Source organism: Antechinus flavipes, chromosome 2 (assembly GCF_016432865.1).
Source record: "Antechinus flavipes isolate AdamAnt ecotype Samford, QLD, Australia chromosome 2, AdamAnt_v2, whole genome shotgun sequence".
NCBI lineage: Eukaryota > Metazoa > Chordata > Mammalia > Dasyuromorphia > Dasyuridae > Antechinus > Antechinus flavipes.
Genome location: NC_067399.1, coordinates 478,838,653 through 478,857,438, shown reverse-complemented (window position 1 = coordinate 478,857,438; position 18,786 = coordinate 478,838,653).

The following is an 18,786-nucleotide window of genomic DNA, read 5'->3' as shown; positions in this document are numbered from 1 at the left end:
TTACATATGACCTCTGCACAGGACATTTTCTATGACAGTAGCAAATATTCTATTGACACTTCATATGCTTATTTTATGCTTCAATTGGTATTTGTAATCAGGATATCTCTAAAGTTATCATAGTAGCTATATTTATCAAGAAATTCTGCATGATCTAAACATACATAGAATGTACCTGCCTGGAGAAGACTTTAAGATTGTTTCAGTCTACTGAATGAGTTCAATGTTGTTGTTAATTAATAGACAAAAATATTATGTAGTCTGATGAAGAAAAAATTGTTTGATAGAGTCTGATTTTTTTTTCTTACTTTCATCAAGGATACCATGGATTTCTGCATTGGCCATTTTCATGTGGATTTTTTAGAGATGGGAAAGTTGTCATAAGGATTAGTAATTGCTAATTTTTTCTTAGTAGGCTTTGGGGAGGGGAAGAGGATAATAATGTTGGCTTTAATTTTTGCTTTCCCCTCCTTTCAAATATTTTGAAAATCAGTCCCTCAATTCTTTCAAAATTTTATTTCCTTTGGCTTGGGTTTCTTTGGTATGTATTCGATATGTTCCATACATTCTCCTGACTGGGTATGGATGAGTTAGAGCTAAGCAGTACAGAAGATGGAGTACCATGTCTGAAGACAAGAAGACTCTTTCTGAATTTAAATCTAGCTTCAGACTATTACTAGTCGTGTGGCCCTGGGCAAATCACTTAACCCCATTTGCTTCAGTTTCCTCATCTGTAAAATGAGCTGGAGAAGGAAATGTCAAACTCCTCCAGTATCTTTGCCAAGAAAGCCCCATATAAGGTCACAAAGAGTCAGACACAACTAAAAACCGACTAAACAAAATATATGAGTTGTAATTTAAATATGATTGATTCCATTTTCATTCATGATAGAAGGTATCACCACTGAAATGCTGGTAAATCTGTTCCATTTTGTAGCTACTTGTTGTCCATTTTCTCTTGCTCTTGATACCTAGATCTTGTTTAGTTGGCTCTCGTGCCAAGCAATTTGCACATTTGTATTTCTTTTTTGCTTTTCATTGTTTTGTGAAGTAATAATGCACAAAATCTGCTGCTGCTCTCCTTTGTAATATTTGTATTCTATGAATACAAATGAATTTGTGTTTTAAAATAATTAAGCCTGTGGCTACCGTGTTTCTTTGTTTGGCAAAGAAGCAAGGATCTTCTGGCTGCTTGGAGATTTCTTTGACCTCTCCAAGAAAAGATTATAGAGTCAATGTCTTAACTTTCCCCGTTCCCTATTTTTAATCCAATATCTCATTTAAATAGACTGCTTTGGAGCTATTATTATCACACACAGGATTTTCTCCTTCTAATTTTATGCTGATCTTACCCTTTTGCTCTACTTGATGAGTTAGCTATTCATTGATAGTTGATACAGAAATGACAGGTCAGTGACCAGTTGTTTACTACTCTCTGTTCAGCTGCAGTCAATTTTGTAAATGTGATCTCTGGCTGTCATGAAAAATATTTTGTACTCTCTTCTTTTAAAAAAATTATTAATTTAATTTTTTTTTAATATCCTATCATTTCATCACATGACCTCCCATCCTTGGTATTGAAGCCTCCATTCTAATAATGAAAACTAATTTAAAAAAAAAAACAGATGGGATAGTGACAAAACTGGATTACAAGCAGCACTTTGTTTCTGAGAAAATGGTGGATTTTCTTCCTGGCAACCCCCCATTGACTCTGGATATCCCACAAGTCTTTGGCCTGGATCATTTCTTCTGCAGTATTTGAGTTTGATAGCGTCCATGGATTTAATTATTATCTCTATGTTGATTATTTTAAAATCTACTTATCTAACTCTAACCTCTCTGCTGACTTCCAGTTTCACATCTCCAACTACCTACCAGACATCTATTCAATAAATATCTCAGATTTATTTACTTATTTATTTAGATTTCTTTTGGATTAGGGAAAAGAAGAGATTCTTTGCCTCAATTTCTACCTGGCTTTAATCATTGAATGAGTGTGGTCTCAAAGACCTTAAAAAGGCCAAGATTTCTGGGGCAGCGGTGGCTCAGTGGATAGAGCACCAGCCCTGAAATCAGGAGGACCTGAGTTCAAATCTGGCCTCAGACACTTAACACTGCGTGGCTGTGTGACCCTGGGCAAGTCACTTAACCCCAATTGCCTCAGGGGGAAAAAAAAGGCCAAGATTTCTTCCAGGGCCATCTCCAGTCATCCTGATCTATATCTTGCCACTGAGCTGAGATGGCTCTGGAGGGGAAAGTGAGGCAGGTTACCTTGCACAGCTCCATCCCTTAAATCCAAATCACCTCCCTGATGTCATGGTTGAGAATGAAGGACCAACAACAGCAATAATAAACCCCACATGTCTAAAACGGAACTCATTATATTATGCCATTAAACCATCCTCACTTCCAAACTTCCCCGTTAATGCTGAGAGCACTACCCACCTCCCAGTCACCCAGGCTTGCAATATGGATGTCATCCTGGACTGCTCAGTAAGCATCTCCCCCCATCCACCCTCTTTCACCTTTGCAACATTTCTCAGATACTGTTGCCTTGTCTACTCCAAGACTGCTACAGTTCTGGTCCAGGACTCTCATCTCCTCCTGTCTGGACTATTATGACAGTCTGCCAGTGAATCTACTTGCCTCAAGTTTCTCCCCATTTTAATCTGTCCATTCTGATGCCAAAATGACTAGGTAATTTTCCTAAAGCCCACTTCTAGCTATGTCACTCCTCTGCTCAAGAAACTCTATTGATTCCCTATCACCTCCAGGATCAAATACAACATTCTCTGTTTAGCATTCAAAGCCCTAACCTGACTCCCTTCCTTCTTCCCCCATATACTCTTTGAACCAATGTACTGAACAATACTCTCAAAATCTTTTTTCTGGAGTTTCTCTGGTTGTCCTTCATGACTGTTCTGAATCCTCATCTTGGTCTCAAGACTTCTCTGGCCTCCTTGAAGTCCCAGTTAAAATTTTACCTTCTACAAGAAGCTTTTCTTACTTCTCTTAATTCTAAGTCCTTCACCTCTGTTGAGTATTTGCTCCTCATCCTTTGTACACACACATATGTATACATGTAGGCACACATGATTGCACGTTGTCTCCCCCTGTTATCAACATCTTTTTCAGGGCAAGGACAGTCTTTTGTTCCTTTGTTTCCCCAGTGCTTAGCATAGTGCCTGGCATGGAGTTGGTGCTAAATAAATGCTATTAACTCACTAACTATATTATCTAAATTCTGAAACCAAGATGAATCATTACAGCTATTCAGAATTTGACTTCCTTTTATCTAATCTCTTCTCTAAGGAAATAGTTGTGATAATACTTAGGATTATAGAATTATTGATTTAAAACTGAGAAAGAACTCAGACACGAAGCTTCTGAATCTCTGGCATCTTTTATTTTCCTATGTATTTTTAATTATTTTTTCTGGGGCCACTATTGGAGTAAAATCATGAATATCACAGTGTATATTGACTTGGTTTGGAGGGTCTCACCAAAATCTTGGTAGACTTTTGCTTCTTTGTTCTTTACAATAGACAGTGACATGTAAGTTGCAGTTATTTTTATGATAATGTTTTCCTTTATGCTCATCACAACCAAGCATAGAATTTTGAAATGATGTTCCTTGTTGCTATTGGCTCTATAATGAGACAACTATAATAATGCCTTTATTTAGTCCTTCAAAAAGAAGCTATGAACTATCCTTCAGTTTAGTGGTAACTTCTGTCTTCTGCTTTCATTTATAGCAGGAATGATAATGTGGATGTAGTTGAGATTCTCCAGTTGTTTACCCACCTACTGATTATTAGATAAAGTTCTTACCTTTATAGTTTCGATAGTTGAACGATACTTATAGGTGGTCTAAGAATTATATAACTCTTTTCAGTCATATTTCCATCAGCATTATAACAATGGAAGGGCACAGAAACAAGTCTTTCTATAGTGCTCTGTTTCATGAATTTCTATGACCAAAGAATTCATTCTTTAGTGACAAATCTGCCGATAATGATGGGCCTCTCAATACTTAGCTTGGCTGATCCCCCCACCTGTCACAGGGACCACACTTGAAGCCTCTCAAGCTTGGCAAGGTCCTGCTACAACTTATGCTTTGCTGCTACAGTCTTCAAGAAACCAAGATCATCTCTACACAGAATCCAGTGGAGCACTGGAATAAAACTTGTGTGGAAGAGATGCTGGGAAATATGCTAAAATAAGATATTTATGTCTTCATGTGGCTTATAATCTAGTAGCATAACCCATGTTGTAGTCAAACTAGTACATTTGTCATCTACACAATAAGGTTATTTGTACTTTCAAATCTTTTGTTAATACTTCTCAAATCCAACCCCCCCTCCCACAGCTCCTCTCCATCTTTTTAAATCCTACCCATACTTTTGAAACCTTATTCCATTTCAAGCTCTATATCTTCTGTGAAGTTCTATATCATCCCTGGCTCCTCCAGCCCTCACTGACCTCTTCCTCTTCTACCCTGATTTTGTCTTCCTTGTTTTGTCATCTACTATTTTCTATTAGTCTCTAATTGTTTCATGATGTGAAAATCTTATCTTTCTAGGAGGGCTATGTGCTCTTGGATCTCTGGGAAGATATCATCTCTTTCTCTTGTATCCTTTTGATGTTCCAAATGTTTGCTTTAAGGAAGACAGCAACCTTCATCTAAGTAATTAACTCATTTGGTTGTATAGAAATATCAAATACAAGATTAATCTGTGAAACAGATTATTGATGGAGATATTTTGGGTCCTTTTTGGAGACTTCTCTCTGTCTCTTCTCCATGTTGTTCTGCTCCAACATGCAGTTGGTGTGTTGGTCTGTTGAACTGTTCCTGTGGGAAGAGGGTGGGGAAGGGGAATGACAGGCTGGGTAGGAGAGGAAGCCACCTCTGTAGAAGGAGAGAATCCTTTGATCTCTTTGGAAGATATCTGGAATGAAAAAGCCAACTTAGAACTTTGATGAACTGCAGGAGGCAGAGGAGGAGGAAGAGGAGGCTGTAAATGGGAAAGATTGGTCTCCTTCATACAAGGAATTTCCTTTTCTGTAGTTTTAAGGAAATCAGTGGGTTCATCTCCGTCCCCAGGTGGAGAGCAGACTTTAGAGAGTTCCTTCATATAGGAATTATTTTTGAAGATTAGAAATAAGGACATCACATCTGGGGAGTGGGAGGACTGAAGAGCATGGCTCATCTGGGGGGCTCTGCTGCCACCATTTCCGCATCTGCTCCTGATCCTGCAGTTCTTCAGTGGGTTCTGTTTCCATTTGTGGGTGGAAGCATCTTTGCCTCTGATGCCAATGTCATTATTCCTGGGGCTTCCAGATTTTGTTTTACTATATGGCTCTTAGCAACATGTTCCTTGCATTCTGCTCATTCTGTTTCACGCTTCACACTTCCCAAGACTGGAGATATCGATCTCTTTACTTTAAATACTTCTGTCTCCAGGCTGGCCTGTGAAAACCAGGCAGAGCCCCAGCTCTGGGAATTCAGTTGCTCCTTCTGTGCCTGCCAGAGAGAGGGATTCTAGAGAGTGGCTGATGAGGGTGTTTCCCCTCCCCCTCCTATCTAGGAATATTTTATTCAGGTATCCAAGAGGCAGCTGTGGCACAGTAAACAAAGCCCTGTCTCTGTCCTCAGAGAAACTGGGTTTTAATTTTGCCTCTGTTGTGACATGTGAGACCCTAAGAAAAATCAGTTGACTATTCTATGTCTCAGTTTCCTTTATGGTAAAATGAGAGAGCTGACCTAGTCAGCCTTTTCTAGATCTAAATCTATGGTTGTATGAGCCTGACTCTTTTATAATTTTTGTTGCTTAAAAGTTAATTGATACCTTTTGTGTTTTTACACACAGTGTTTTCCACAATATACAGCACACACTCCCAATCAACCCTTCCTAGCAGAGATAAACAGTTAAGCAAAACAAAATGACAAAGTGGTGACTTCTGACAGTTCATTTAACATTCCACATCCATGTGCTTTCCTTCCACCCCCATCTCCCCAGTGAGAGTAGCAGGGATGTACATTTCATCATGCAACCCTGGTTCACTGTCAATTAATCTGAACATTCTAAAATCTTCCTATATATGTCCTTCCTTCTTCAGGCACTGCTAATATGTTAAGAGACCTGTCTCCTAAGTCACTTCTACCCCTGCCTACTCATGCTTGCTCTGAACACAGAAAGCCAACATTTTGAAAGTCACTGGCATTTACCTTGCCTTGCTATCAGTCACTTGAGAGAGGGAAAAAAAAAACTCTCTTGGGTTCTATCCTCCCCATTTAATTTGTATTTTTAAAAATCATCAAAACTTTTTCCTTTTTTTTAATTCCTCCCTAGACTGGATTAATTCCGAGTCCCAGATTTTAATTTATTTATTAATTTATTTATTTTAAAGATATCATAACAACTCTCAGAATTAGCTTACAGAACTGGATTACACGAAGCACAGCGGGTTTAAAAATATTTCAAAGATGTTGCTTTCATGCTTCAAATCCTTGAAAAGCCAAATACGTTCACTTCTGAAACTAAATCTTGGTTTTCACTGTAAAAAAAACCCAAGAAAAGTGTTTAATAGCACATATGGCATAATTTTATTTGACATCTGTTTTGTAACAAACAATATTTAGCTCACTTATTTGCTGAATGATACAGTACATACTGCAAACAGAAAGTCCAATGAACAGTTTTTACAGAGTTTGTAATATATCAATATTTATTGCAAAAGAATGCAAAACTTAAACATCTAAGTGTGTTATTGATTGTAATATGCAAAACATTGATTACTGTATGTTGCCATTGCAAAAAAAAAGTCTGCTCAATGCCTTCTGGGGTATGAATATGAGGTGCATTTCTGAGAGCACCTCTTTGACTCCCTTTGGTGACATTTAGGCATCTACCCTCTCCACCTAATTTGTGTCATCTTATTGGAGACAGCTGTCAATATATTTAGGATGGTTTAGCTCATAACAGCAAAAATGGTGAGACTATTGGCTTAATTGCATGGAGTGATTGATTTTAATGGAAACAACATTTTAAAACTCAAAATGCACTTTCTGTTGGCAGTCCTAATAGAATGCAGTAATGAATTGACGCTCCAAACACAAATCTATGGCACTTACTGAAAGGATGAGCATAGGACAACGGTTTGGTGCATTTTTAGATCTAGCTCTAAAGTCGAATTAAATTATTCGTTGATATGATTGCACAACTAAGAATCAAGACAGAAATATAAATGGATATTACACAGTTAGCAAAATAAAACATCAAAATAATGATAATTGAAATCACAAATTGATACCTGGATACTTTTATCATCATTACTGTTACTGTTATTAAAAGGTGGTGGTGGTGAGAGGGAAACATTCAGATAACCTGCTGAATAGGATGACAAAATCAGGCAAGCATGCAATCGGATTTCCTTTCTGAATCACAGAAACTCTGAAATTGGAAGGGACTTTAGGGAAAATTTCATCCCATTTTTGCTGAAAAATTGATCTCAGTATAGTCCAGACAAGTGGTCATAAAATAGCCCCCACTTTAAGATCTCAAATGATCAGCAACTCACTACCTGCAAGGAAGCTCTACTGAGAAAATGTTTTTTACTACAACTCTGCCTCCCTTCCATCCTTTACCTTCTGACATCACTCCTCATTCTGTCTTCTGAAACAAAGCAGAAAAAGTTTAGTCTTTCTTTCATATGAGAGAGCTTCAAATATTAGAATAAAGCTGTCATATCTCCCCAATTTTCTCATCTCCAAGTTGAAAATTCCCATTTTCTTCTGTTTGACTCAGTATCCAAGAATGTGAAAAGAATGAAACATGTTAGAATAATATTTACTATTTTATCCACTCAGAATAATTTTATATTTGGTGTTGGGTCCTGACCATCTGGCTTGTGAAAAGGTAGGGATGGGTTGAGAGAATAAGAAGGTGCAAATCTAGATGTAGTACAGGAGAAGAACATATCCAAATGCTGGACCTGCCAGGTTATATTAAAGGACGGAGAAAAAGTTGGGTGCCCAAAAACAAAACAAATTGGACACTTAGCAATTCTGGGGCAGAGTAGAAGGTGTGATCTGTGGAATAGTCAGTAGAATTTAAGCACCTTGAGGATAGGCATTGCTTCATTTTTGATCACCATAATTTAGCACAGAGTTTTTCAGCATCTGTTGAATTGAAGTCAACAAAAAGAATCTTAGTAATGAAACCTAAGGATGAGACTTTGGGAAGGGATGAAATATGGGGAGCCTGGGTACTCTGTAATGTCATTTTTGCTGAGTATGTCTCCTTGCCTATACTCCTACACTTTGCTTAACTTGCTGCAGCTGTTTAATATATGTGGTTGGGCCACTTGAAAAATTAAATGAAACCCAAACTATCAGAAGGTAGAAACACATACTCAAAGAACATTAGATAAGGAAGGAACTTTAGATAACCCCCTTATTTTACATGTGGAAAAACCAATGCCCAGAAAGGTGAAATGGCTTTCCCAGTGTCATATTACCAGTAAATGGCAACGCAATGTCTTAAATCAAGGTCTTCTGACTTTGTCTCTGGTGTTCTTCTCACCATACATGCTGCTTTTCTGATCTCACTATCAGGGTCTTTCTTTGCAGTGTTAATCTCATTACTTAGGGAGGCAAATGAGATGTTACAGAAAGACATACTTGGTCAGCAGCAAAGTCAATAGACAACTATTAATAATAATAGCTAATATTTATATAGCACTTTAAAGTTTGCAAAGCACTGTACAAATATTATCTCCTTTCATCCTCAACACAACCCTGTGAAGTAGGTGCTATTGTTAGCCCTATTTTACAGTTGAAAAAACTGAGGCAGCCATCAATAAATGACTTGTCCTGAGGTGGGGTGAGGAGCATGAAACAGAGCAAGTAATTATCTGAGGCTGGATTTGAATTCACGTCTTTCTGACTTCAGGACATGGTCTCTATTCTCTGTACCATCTAGCTGCCCCATCTCTCACACCCCCTAACCCCAGGAACAGTTTTTAAATACTTCTTAGTTGGAGGCTCAGTCAATACAATAATCTCCTGTTGTTTGGGATGAAAAGGAGTTTGACTCTCATGATCTCTTTTTGCCTAAAAATTCCAGTGGTTGTCCTCTTAATATGAGGTCTGCAATGGAAACTTTGGCCTCTGGCATCTTGTGACTCTAGATATCCTGTATAATCAGGGGATTTCAGGGAGCTTAAAGCTCATTTGGTCCAATCTCTATTTTACAATGAGGAAACTGAAGGCCAAAAAGTTAGAATAAGTTGGCCAAGATTATACACATAATAAGTAGCAGAGCTAGGATTGGAACTTAGGTCCCCTGACTCTAAATACCACACTATATCCCTTGGGAGTCTTTCCATGTCTCTCTCCCCATTTTGATTTTCAATCAAGGTGTATCTTACCTAATATACTTCTCCAGATGAGTTGTTTTGAGCTGAAAACATTGTCTTCATCCTGGCTAGACTTGAAGCAAATTTTCTTTGGGTGCTCTTCTTCTTACTCTGGTTCTTCTTTCTCCCAAAGAGAGATTGAGTCTGACTAGCAAGGTGAAGGTCATTCCATCCTTTTTTCTCCATCAATTTAGTGGGGAGGGACACACTCATGCAAGTTCATGGACCATACTATTTAATAACCCACCTCTTTTTACACCTGGATTTTTCTCCTGAATGAAGCTAGAGTGAGTGCTGGCCAGGGAGGAAGCAATGATAGATGGATGCTTCTTGACCTAGTTATCTATTTAGCTATCCCTGGAGGTTGGAGTGCCCCCTGAGACTGGAGGTTCCCCTGAGGTTAAAGGCTCAGATGTAATGATCTGAAGCTCAATTCAAAACTGGAAACTCCATCTCTAGCTCAACTGAAAAGTCTTCAAGAAACAGCTCTCTGCCTTTTTTTTTCCCCAACAGCAATTAGAAACCATGAGGGAAACAGAAAGCAGGATTGAACAATATATGTCACAAGAAAATAAGAACATTACAAAACTAGGATAAATAATAATAATTTTTCCAGCTTAATGAAACTCTGTAGATATAAAAAGCAGGAGAAAGGGGATTTTTTTTTACAGACCTTAATTATAGCAGGGTTGTTAGTAAATTTACTGAATTGCAAATGTAAAATATTCTGATGGCCTGAGTAAAACCACATATTTAAGCCTTCTAAATGAACATTTCTGTTTTTTGAGTAATTTGTACCATCTGTGTCAAAATTCTGAGTCTAAAAAAAAATCGGTGGAACAAATGTTGGTTCCATAAAACAGTCCTAGTTCATTGTTGAAATTGTCACACATTAACATTGCAGGCCATCTGGGGAGACAAAAGACTCTAACCAGATTGCTAAAATGATTTTATTGGTCTGCTATTAATCAGTATGTGGCATAATATTTAAGCAAAAAGGAGTGATGAGGTGAAGTGGAGTCCTTTAACCACCCCGGGTGTAGTGGTTGTTTGGTAACCTTATTACACCAGGGAGCGTTGCATTTTTAAAGCAAGGACCCTCATCAGGAAGTGTAAATAAAAGACAGGGCAATATTTCCAATTTTTCTAAAAGGCAAAGTACAAGGGACTCAGCTGAGTTGGGGCTGCTGGCACGCTGCGACGGAGAGGTTTCATTCAACTGGGTGTGTGTGGGGGTGCTGTACCCACAGCCATGCTGGAATTAATTGAATTGAATTTCTGAGTGTGAGGCTGCAAATCTGATTCTACTTCATCCTAAGATAACGACCCCTGGGATTCACAGCTGCCGCTTAACCCTCTGTGCTCTTGTCTACAAGGCAGAGTCTTGGGGTGGCCCCAGTAAGACTGAGATGCTCTTTGAAGGACTTTTGTTCTTACTTTGAGTTCCAATTTTTGTGAACTTGAAGATAAGAACTGGAAAGGGTGGGAGTGTTTAGTCCAATCCTCTCGTTTTACAGATTGGGAAATTGAGGTCCTGGGAGGTTTTAGCTTGAAGTGAGATTTCTAACAATGAAATCTATCCAAGAGTAGGATTGTGGCCTCTGGAAGCGGTGAGTTCGCCATCATTGGACCACTGGGTGATGCCATATTGCAGAGAGCACCAAGCCTGGAGTCAGGAAGACATTTGCTAGATGTCAGACCTGGTCTCGAACACTTGTAAACTGTGTGATCCTAGACCAGTCACTTAACCCCATTTACCTCAGTTTGCTCATCTGTAAAATGAGCTGGAAAAAGAAATGGCAAAATTCTCTAGTATCTTTGCCAAGAAAACCCCAAATGAGGTCACAAAGAGTTGGACATGAGTGAACAACGAATTTATTTCTTTGTGATTCCAAATCCCTGGCTCTTTCCTTTATTTTGCCTGCTTAACTGGGGGTGTTGGCCTGAATTCTCCATGGCCATGTGGGTTTCCTTGGATATCTCACCCCTTCGTCTGATATGGTCTGCTGGTCTCTCGACTGCTGAGCCCAGTGCCCTGGTTGTGGTTGTGATACTGGGAATGGGTCCAGCCTGTTTTGTGGAGGCCATCACACTCTGCGCTTAGCAAGGAAGTGTAGGCAGGAAGCAAAGACATCCACAACGAGAGAATTAGACAATTTACATAAAATACTAACTAGATTACAGAATGCCAACAATTTCAGGATGACATGGAAGTAATTTTGTGGTACAGAAAATAAGTATAAAAGGAATTATATAGAATGAAGACTTCATCCTAGCTCTTTAATATAATCTGCTCTTTTTCAGCCTTTTGAAATCCTACTCATCCTTCAATTCCTCCATGGAATTTTTGCTGTTCCCCTCAGCTAGGAGTGTGTTTTTTCCTTCTGGAATAATTCCTCAAAGCATTCTGTACCTTTTCTAGGAATTTGCTATGTTCTTGATTTTGTTATATTGATTTCTGGACCTATCTCATCTCCCCTACTAGACTCCTTGAAATCAGGGAATGGCTTCATGATTCTTCGTATGTGGCTTTGTTTAAATCTTACCTCAATCTCACTTTTAAAAATATTTTTGGAGACAATCAGGGTTGTGACTTGAACATGACCCATAGGAGGTAAGTGTCTGAGTTTGGATCTGAACTCTATCCACTGCACCACCTAACTGCTCCCAACCTTACTTCTTTTCTTTTTTTTTCTTTTCTTTTTTTTATTATGGCTTTTTATTTATAAGATATATGCATGGGTAATTTTTCAGCATTGACCCTTGCAAAACCTTCTCTTCCAACTTTTCCCCCTCCTTCCCCGCACCTCCTCCCCTAGATGGCAGGTAGACCCATAAATGTTAAATATGTTAAAGTATATCCAACGTTACTTTCTCCAAACAGCCTTTCCCAGTCCCATCAGTATTAGTAACTTCCCTCTGAGATTACTTTAATGTACTTTCTGTTTATCTTTGAAGAACATGATTATTTACGTGTTCTCTCTTTTACTAGAAGGTAAGTTCCTTTAGGGCAAACCTTGTTTTTGTCTGTTTTGCATCTCCAGCACCCAGAGGGGCTTAGAACATAATAAGCACTTAATAAATTCTTATTGACTTGACTTGTATCTTTCTCAGTGTCTAGCAGAGAGTTTAAAAAACTTTTTTGTACCATAGTTATTTCCTGATGCGAAATCACTCCCTCCTAGATATGGAAAAGTTTATTATAACAGAATCATTTAAGAAGAAATAACTTCATTTAATATTACATGCAATATTTCAAACCATAATCTCCCAGCTCTCCCCTGAGAGACAAAAATATGTATGTTTGTTCAGCTATTCTCTAAGACAAGATAGGTCATTATAATTAAGCATGGTTTGGCTAACATTTTAACACTCATTTTACTGAGTTGAAATAATTGTGGAAGGTGTCATAGAAATGGAAAAATTTGAACTGGGCTTGAAAGATGTATTTGGCTAGGTGAGGTAGAGAAACAGATAGGAGAATATTTTATACAGGACAGACAACATTGTGGTGAGAACAGGAGATATCGATGAGACTCGGGATAATTTCAGGAGGTACAAGGCCAAGGTGCTGCAGGATGCACCTTAAACCACTTGGGAGAGTCTGTCAGTGGGGTCTTTGTGGACCTTTGCTCCACTGGGGATAGGATGCCTTTGTCAGGCATTGCTGATTGTTCCTCGAGATTATGTTAATATCCAATAAACCCTTTCAAATTTCCATAATACTTTGAAGGTTACAAAGCATTTCCCTGTGTATCAGCCCATTTGATCATCACATGAATATGGAATCAGGATGGAATAGGATTAGAAGGGACTTTAGAGGGCATGGAGTCCTACCCCTCTCATTTTACAGATTAGGAAACTGAGGCACAGACCATTTAGAAACTTGTTCAAGATCACATAACTAATAAGCATCAGAGGCACATTTGAACTTGAAGGCCAAGTCTAGTCCCCTATCCACTACGCTGTGCTAGGGCATGGATTATTATTATTTTAATAATCATATCATGGTTATCGTAAAAGGCAAAGTGACTACCCAGGGTCCCAGCACTAATAAAAGGCATAGATGGGATTGGGTCTCCTCACTCCTAGGTAAATATTCTCTTTTCTCTGACTCTCATCAGTATCATTCACCTGTTTTAGATCAGGGATCACACAGGGAAATAGTAATTGGCAGCTCTCCGACTTCTCCGACAGGGATCATGAGCACTGAGGAATTGCTCCAATCTGGGGTCTACAGAGTCCTCTTCATTGTTGGTGTTGGTGACATCAAAGTTCAGGTCTTTGGCTCAGTGTCAGAGCCTCAGAGGTGCTAATAGGTAAGGACCCCCCTAACTCACAGAATGTTCAACAAAGCATCTTATAAGGTAATGAGCTTCCCATTAGTTTTTATCTCTATATCCCCAGCACTAAGTACAGGCAGGATCAAACACATAGGGTTTAATAAATGCTTATCGATTAACATTCAGTCTCTGAAGGTATACAAGTAAAAACTGCATTAGTCCTTGTTGGGAATGCTAAAGGGGAGAGTCTTTTGAGGAGTGAGAAACTGGACTGACGTGCCTCAGAGATCCCTTACGCACTACTAGGAGATCGTCTAAGTCTCCTCACCCACAACAACAATGACTCAGGAGGGAAAGTGATTCTAAGAGTGTTTAAGACAAAGCCAAACAAAAGCTTCAGAAGATAAAGGAAGGGGAAAGCTGAGCATTTCTCTATTTTCCCATCAGGAATTATCAGAGGATTTGAACCAGTAATGAGTACGGCCTGAGGAGCTCTCCCGATAATTCCCTCCTTGTTAGACATTATTGTTAGCACTTAAATGTCTTACACTTAAGTAATAACCATTGAGGTGCAGGGAATTTCTTGGTGACTAATGACTTGCTGGTGGGGAGTTGATGGCCCAAGGTGTAGCTAAGGGCCATTAACCCCCTCTGGTCATTAATCCCAAGAAATGCCCTGGGCTAAGGTCATTATTGCTCCTCAACAGGAGAAAAGAAACAACAAAATAAAGCTTTATTTTAATGCTTGGTGTAGCTTGAAAGGGTCCAGCTTTCTGAAAACAATTGCGAGATGGCATGGGACCTGTTCAGATGTTGAAGCTAAACCAAGCATAGGGATAGATGGTGGGGAGCTAGGGCCTGAAGGTGTGTTAACTAGTTTGTGAGCTCCTTAGGAGGGAGACTATTCAACAAGTTCAGCATCCATCCATCCATCCATCCATCCATCCATCCATCCATCCATCCATCCATCCATATACATTTTCCTATGCTTTCTTGAATTCCTCACATTTGCCCTTTATTACTGAATAATAATGTTCCATGAAATTCATGTACCATAGTCTTTATGGTCATACCTGATGGGCACCTATTCTATTTCCACTTTGCTACTGCAACAAGTGACACCATGAATATTTTGTTGTCTATTAGAACTTTGTTTCCCTATTGATCTCTTTTGGAAATTTTCTTTCAAGGGACATTTATTGAACATCTACTGTGTATTTTACTTTAATGTCAGTATTCTTATTTTAGGTGTTAAAAGAACACTCAGTATTCTTTCCTATTCAGTACAATAATCAATATTAAGTTCCTACTCTATGTCAAGTACTATATCCAGTTCTGGGGGCTTTAAATAAGACATGGTTCCCTTATGTAGGACAAAAACCTAAAACATGGAATTTGGATCTGATTTCCAGTCCAGTGCTTTTTCCATTTGTGTCTAAAGGGAACCTCTCACAGGATTGTAGGGTCTCATTAAATGTCTTTTAAAAGATTTCACAGTTCATTGGAAAGATTCTTAACAACAGAGACAGGAGACTTGGATTCCAATCTTGACTCGGCTGCAAATCTGTGAAGATTTGGACAAATCATTCTCTCTTCTTCCCTTTCTCTCTCTATTAAATGAAGAAGTTGGATGATATGTTCTCTAAAGTCTCCTTCAGCTTTGATAATTTATTAACTTCTATGAATAATGAAAATCCCCCTAGGGATTTTTTTATAGATAATAATAACAAAAACAGACAGCAGTTAGCTCCATGATGACCTCATTGCTGGCAGAGAGTGCTCTGACCTGACCCCTAAAGGTTGTGTGTTTTTCTTCTGTCTGTGGGGTGATGCTGGCCTAGTGCCACGATGGCCTATATAAGGATTCAGGAATGAATCTTGGGAGGTGATTGTCATGATGACTCCATGATGGAGAGGAATAACAGAGAAATGTCACTGCTGCTGGACAAAAGTGTTGCGTTATCAGCCATGTGCCATTGAAAAGTGGATTAAAATGTCATTATAACATAGCAAATTAAGCACCCAGCTAAGTAAAAAAAACGAAGAAAAAAAAAAGATAGGCAGGGAGTGGCTACTCTATTCAGAATCCTGTTGCAACTTTTAGGTCCTCTAGTGAAAGACTTAGCCTTAGACTGAAGGAAGAATGGACACAGTGAGGAGATGCTAGATTGTTAACTCCATGAGGGCAAGGCTTGAATTCTTAATGTTTGTACTGCCCTTAATAAGGCACTCATGGAAAAACTGGGTGGGAAAGCAAAAGTAGAATTGGATTTGGAGCAGGAAACTATATTGCCACCATTTACTATATGCATGACTTTTAACTCTAGGAGCTTTAATTTCTTCCTCTAAAAATGGAGTAAGAAAACTTGTACTACTTACAAGGGTATAATGAGAGTTCAAGTGGAATAATAGGTATTGTGTTCTATGACTATAAAACTATGAAAATATCAGCGATTGTCGTCGTCATCATCATCATCATCATCACTACTTCTGGATCCAGAGAAGGGCTGGTGATAGAGAGAGTGTTTGTATTGGAGTAAGGAAGGTGTAGTTTCAAATATCACCTTACTAGTTATGTGACCTGGGTGGGGCAAAGTATTTATCTCTATGTGTCTAAAATAGCCTCCTAGGATTTAGTTAGTAAGTCTCAGATAATTTGCATCATCTACATCAGTGAAGGAAATTCCTATACCTGGAATCCCTCTTCCCTGCCTCCCAAGAGCAGTCTGTCAATAAGTATGTTTTAAGCATTCATTATGTCAAATATTATGTAAGTGCTAGAGATATAAAGAAAAGCAAAAAAAAAAATTAAAAAGGCTCTTTTATCAGAGGGTATAGCCTAATTACAGATCTTTCTTGTATTTGTATCATTGAATTTAGAAGTTGGAAAGGATCTCATGAATTCTCTCTATAACATTTCTAACAAGGGAATAACTACCATCAATCTCAGCCTTTTTTGATGCAGATATAACTCCCGGGGGAATCCCATTCCACTTATGGATAGCTCTCTTAGTTAAGAGGAGGTAGCTCGATGGCTCAGAGGAAAGAGTACTAGGCCTGGAATCAGGAATATCTGAATTTAAATCTAGCCTCAGATGCTTTCTAGCTGTGTGATCCTGTGCAAATCACTTAATTTCTGCCTTAATTAAAGAGAGGAGAAAATGGCAAATATCTCTAGTATCTTTATCAAGAAAAGCCTAATTAATGCTAACATGTTTTGTTTTGGTTTTCTTTTTAGTCATATGAGGCCATAAGGATCCTTACCCAGAGTTTAGTGGCCCTTTTCTACTTGGGTTTGACCACATTGGGCCAAAAGATCTCTAAGATTTTCTAGCTTTTCAACTTAAGATCTTATGGTTAAGTGAAATGATGTCTAGTATATTTCATTACTCTTTCCTACTTTGGGACTCTGTAGCTCTCAGATTTGAAAAGAACTTTATATACACAATCTCATTTGATTCTAACAACAGTACTGTGAGGTAGTTGCTATCATTATCCTCATTGTACAGTTGAGGAAACTGAGGCAGACAGCTGAAATAATAGGAGCTCATAGCCAGTAAGTAAGTGTCTGACAGCATCAGAAGGCAAATCATCCTGACTCTGTAGCCCAGTGCTTTGTCCAAGGTCCCAATGCCTCCTATCTCTACCCAGCCTTAGGGAATTAAAAGTAAGTACAAGGAGTTAGGCAGGATGGATAGAGAGATATTGAAGAACTCTCACTGTAATGAATACTTTTCTAGACATGTATGGGATGTTGCTGATGTTTTTCACTTGTTTCAATCACGTCCAATTCTTTATTACTCGTTTTGGGGTTTTCTTGGCAAAGATATGGGAGTTGTTCGCTATTTCTTTTTCCAACTCATTTTACAGATAAAGAAACTGTGGGAAAGGTAAGGAATTTGATTAGTCACAGGTCAGAGGATGGATTTGAATTCAGGTCTTCCTGACTCCTGAACCAGGCCCTATGTACTCTGTCATCTACTTGCTCATGGACAGGTCTGGATCCCTTAGCTTCCTGCCCCTGTTTTTTCATCTACAAAATGAAAGCATTCAATCAGATGACCTCTGAGATTTCCTCCAATTTTAAAAGTCTATGAGCCTATATGATTCCCTCTTAAATTGGATCTCAGAGCCAATTCGCAGGGGTCCTCAAACTTTTTAAATAAGGGGCCAGTTCACTGTCCCTCAGACTGTTGGAGGGCCGGACTATAGTAAAAACGAAAACTTTGTTTTGTAGGCCTTTAAATAAAGACACTTCATAGCCCTGGGTGAGGGGGATAAACGTCCTCAGCTGCTGCATCTGGCCCGCAGGCCTGAGTTTGAGGACCCCTGCAATAAAATATAGGAAAAAGAGAACTGGATTTAGAGTCAAGAGACCTGAATTCTAGTGCTGGTTTTGTTACTAAATTGCTATATGATCTTAATTAATTCATTTCAACTTCTGTCAACCTCACTTTTACTCATCTGACAAATGGGTATAAGATCTAGTTTCTGTCCATCACCAACCAGTGGATATAATGAGATAATATGACAACCTTAGCCTTACGATTTGTTTCATTTCATATGAAATGTTATATTTCTTCAAACAGTTCCTTATTTATTGTAAGGAGTCAGAGGATGATGGTAAAGAAACTTGGAGGGTGATATAGACTTTAAGTGAAAGAAATTATTCCTCTTCTTTTATGTCTCCAACAGCATTTCCCCCTTAGTCTATCTCAAAGGCTCAAAGGAGTGAGGGCCAAAGAGGGAGAGTGGAAAGTGGCTCCTGGAGAGCTGAGGGGATGAATGGAGCCCTGAGGTGGATGACTTTGCAAGTGACCTTCTGAATAGTCCATAGCTAATTATGGAGCTTTCAGGAAGATGCTTTTCCCTTCCCTTCCCTAATGTGTGGTTCTGAAAAGTTCATGGCCCTTTGCTGAAGAACCTGCTATCAGAAGCCTGTGGTGTTGCCCCTTCCTTTGACCCCCTCCCCACATTGGTCTAGCCATTTCTCCTTTCCTTTTTACTAATGGGGGTGTCAGCTCATTTTCCCCAACTCTCCTCCTCACCCATAAGGCTTTTTGAGAGGCTAATTTCCCTATTC